This window comes from Primulina tabacum, chromosome 1 (genome assembly GCF_025594145.1).
Source record: "Primulina tabacum isolate GXHZ01 chromosome 1, ASM2559414v2, whole genome shotgun sequence".
NCBI classification, from domain to species: Eukaryota; Viridiplantae; Streptophyta; class Magnoliopsida; order Lamiales; family Gesneriaceae; genus Primulina; species Primulina tabacum.
Window position 1 is genome coordinate 25,215,160 of NC_134550.1, and position 4,349 is coordinate 25,219,508.

Below are 4,349 nucleotides of genomic sequence, written 5' to 3' on the forward strand. Positions count from 1 at the left end.
TTGACAAAATTTATAATTTGTAAACTTCATTCTTGCATTTGGTAATCTATAAATTAATAAATTTAAACTCAAAATAACCTCTCTGTGGATCGATCTCGTACTTACGAAATATATTACTTGCAGACAACCTACACTTGTGTGTATTATTATTTAAGTAGTAGCAAGTTTTTGGCGCCGTTGCCGGGGAGGTATAAATTAAGTTTATATTTGTTAATTATGTATTATTTATAAGTATTGTGTTGTTTTTTTTTTTTTGTATGAGTATTTAGAGTCTAAAGAAAAGTGGTAGACTTATTCGAGTATCTGAAAATAATTTAAACATGGATGATAATTCAAATAATCAAGATAATAATAATAATAATAATAATCAAGAACATGATCAATTAAGAACAATGAGGCACCATATGAACCCTATTAGAACTAGTGATCCATCTTGATTAGTTTTTCCTCCTGATGCATCTAATTTCAACTTCAAACCTCAAATTATTCAACTTTTACCAAATTTTCATGGTTTAGATTCTGAAAATCCATATTTGCATCTAAGAGAATTTGAGGAAGTTTGTAACACTTATAATGATCAAAATTGTAGCATGGATATAGTTCGATTAAAGCTTTTCCCTTTTTCTTTAAAATATAAAGCTAAAACATGGCTACAAAATTTAAGATCAAGTTCAATAAGATCATGGGAAGAAATGCAACAACAATTTCTCAAAAAGTTTTTCCCTTCCCATAGAACAAACTCTTTTAAAAGACAAATTACAACTTTTTCTCAAAAACAAGGAGAAACGTTTTATCAATGTTGGGATAGATATAAAGAATTACTTAATACATGCCCACATCATGGTTTTGAAACATGGAGAATAGTTTCTCACTTTTATGAAGGTCTAATACCTAAAGATAGGCAAATGATAGAATTCATGTGTAATGGAATTTTTGAAGATAAAAACCCAAATGAAGCTATGGAATATTTGGATTCATTAGCAGAAAATGCTCAAAATTGGGATAATATAGGCACAATAGAACCACCAACAACTAAAAAACAATAATTCAACAAATGGGGGTGGTATATATAATCTTAAAGATGATATAGATATTCAAGCTAAACTTGCATCTTTAGCAAGAAAAATTGAGTCATTAGAAATGAAAAAGAGTGGTCAATTAAAAAGTATTCAAGAAATTGTTTGTCATATATGTGATACACATGATCATGCTACAAAAGATTGTCCAACATTACCTTCATTTAAAGAATGTCTCCATGAACAAGCAAATTATGTTAACAATTATAAAAAATCAATACTAGATCCTTTTTCACCATCATATAATCCTGGATGGAAAAATCATCCTAATTTTAGTTGGAGGAATGATAATAATGCACAACCGTCACAACAATATTTTCAAAATAACCAAAATCATTAAGGTTATATTCCTTATGTTACACCTCCAAGAAAAAATTTTGAAGATGTAATTCATGCATTTATCCAAAAGCAAGAGTCTATCAATATTCAAAATAGTCAATCTATGAGTGATTTGAAAGAAACTCTTGCAAAATTTGCATCTGCACTTAATATTCATGAAAAAGGAAAATTTCCATCTCAACCTCAACCTAATCCTAAAAATCAAAATCAAGAATTAAAAAATGAAAAAATTGATCAAATAAAATCTGTTATTACCCTTAGAAGTGGTAAAATAGTTAATGATCCATATAGTAATGAAAACAAGGATCATTTAAAATCAAAGAGTAAGGATGATAATCCTGATACTTTTGAGAATGATGATACCTTAAATTTTAAGAATAATATGGTGAAGGATAAATCATCTGAAATAGTAAATAAGTCAAATAAACCTCCACCATTTCCTCATGCATTAACAAATCATAAAAAACAAAAAAGTGATTCTGATATCTATGAAGTTTTTAAACAAGTGAAGATAATATTTCATTATTAGATGCTATTAAACAAGTACCTTCTTATGCAAAATTTTTAAAAGACTTATGTACTGTAAAGAGAAAATTGCATGTGAAGAAAAAAGCATTCTTGGCTGAACAAGTAAGTTCTATTCTTCAAAATAATTCTAGTTTAAAATATAAAGATCCTGGTTGTCCAACAATTTCATGTATTATTGGAGAAAATAAAATTAAAAAAGCTTTGTTTGATTTGGGAGCAAGTGTGAATTTACTTCCTTATTCAGTTTATGAAAAACTTAATTTAGGAGAATTAAAACTCACTTCTGTTACTCTCTTACTGGCGGATAGGTCAATCAAAATACCTAGAGGTATTGTAGAAGATGTGTTGGTTCAAGTTGATAAATTCATATATCCTGTAGATTTTATTGTTTTGGATACACAACCAATAGAAGTACATAATGAAATTCTAGTAATATTGGGACGACCATTTCTAGCAACTTCAAATGCTTTAATTAATTGTCGAAATGAAATAATGAAATTGTCTTTTGGAAATATGATTCTAGAACTTAATGTGTTCAATTTATGTAAACAACCAAGTATTAATGAAAATGAATGTGATAATGAAATTGAACCAATTGTGGAAGAAAATATACAAGAAGAAAACTTAAATCAACAATCTGAAGTTTTTCAATAGAAAGTTTTGAGTCTAAAAATAATTTTAAAGAAGATGATAATACAAAACTTGAATTAAAAGTTTTACCATTAGAATTGAAATATGTATTTCTTGGTAAAAATAAAACATTTTCTGTTGTAATTTCTTCCACTCTTTTGCCAAATCAAGAAGAAGATTTGATTAAATTACTTAAAAAATATAAAAATGCAATTGGATGGACTTTGAAAGATATAAAAGGTATGAATCCTTTAATTTGTACACATAAAATTCACTTGGAAGAAAATGCTAAAACATATCAACAACCACAAAGAAGGTTAAATCCACATATGAAGGAAGTTGTTAAGAATGAAGTATTAAAACTATTAGACGCTGGAATTATCTATCCAATTTCAGATAGTAAATGGGTAAGTCCAACACAAGTAGTACCTAAAAAGTCCGGCATCACTGTTATAAAAAATGAAAAGGGAGAGTTATTACAAGCTAGGATTCCATCTAGTTGACGTATATGTATTGATTATAGAAAATTAAATGATGCAACTAGAAAAGATCATTTCCCACTACCATTTTTAGATCAAATTCTAGAAAAAGTAGCAGGAAATTCTTATTACTGTTTTCTTGATGGGTATTCGGGGTATTATCAAATACCTATATCATTAGAAGATCAAGAAAAAACTACTTTTACTTGTCCTTTTCGGAACTTTTGCATTTAAAAGAATGCCATTTGGTTTATGTAATGCTCCGGCTACTTTTCAAAGATGCATGTTAAGTATTTTCAGTGATAAGATTGAAGAATATGTAGAAGTTTTTATGGATGATATAACTGTTTTTGGAAACTCATTTGAAAATTGTCTTAAAAATCTAGAAGAAGTATTAAAAAGATGTGAAGAAAAAAATCTTGTTTAAATTGGGAAAAATGTCATTATATGGTTAAATCTGGGATTGTTTTAGGACATGTGATATCTGAAAAAGGAATTGAAGTTGATAAAGCCAAAGTTGATGTTATTGCTAATTTAACATCACCAAAAACGGTCAAAAAAGTTCGATCATTCTTGGGTCATACAGGATTTTATAGAAGGTTTATAAAAAATTTCAGCATAATATCTAAACCAATTTCAAATCTTTTAACAAAAGATACACAATTTGAATGGACTCAGAAATGTGAAAATGCTTTTAAAAAAAATTATTAATCTTTTAGTTACATCACCTATTTTACAACCTCCAGATTGGTCTTTACCATTTGAATTAATGTGTGATGCAAGTGATTATGATATAGGAGCTGTGTTAGGACAAAGAAAAGAAGGAAAACCTTATGCAATCTATTATGCTAGTAGAACCTTAAATAGTGCCCAATAAATTATTCAACTACTGAAAAAGAATTACTTTCAGTAGTATTTGCATTAGATAAGTTTCGATCTTATTTAATTGGTTCTACTACTATTGTTTCCACCGATCATTCTGCCATAAAATATTTATCAAATAAACAAGATGCTAAGCCAACATTAATACGGTGGGTTTTATTGTTACAAGAATTTGATATTATAATTAAAGATAAAAAAGGAAAAGAAAATGTTGTAGCCGATCATTTATCTAGAATAATGACTGAATCATCTCATAATGAAATATCAATAAATGAAAATTTTCCAGATGATCAGTTGTTTTATGCTACTATTAGGCCCTGATTTGCTAACATTGTAAATTTTCTTGTGACAAATAAAATGCCTTCTCATTGGAATTCACAGGATAAGAATAAATTCTTGATAGAAGTTAAAAAAT

At 27.8% G+C, this 4,349-nt stretch overlaps 1 non-coding gene across 1 annotated transcript; it reads right to left on the bottom strand.

Annotated features, from left to right (window-relative positions):
- Nucleotides 1-736: 736 nt before the first annotated feature.
- On the bottom strand, nt 737-847 carry LOC142521324 (small nucleolar RNA R71). The gene has a single exon (XR_012814129.1). It is a non-coding gene; the product is annotated as a small nucleolar RNA R71 (small nucleolar RNA).
- Nucleotides 848-4,349: the final 3,502 nt, after the last annotated feature.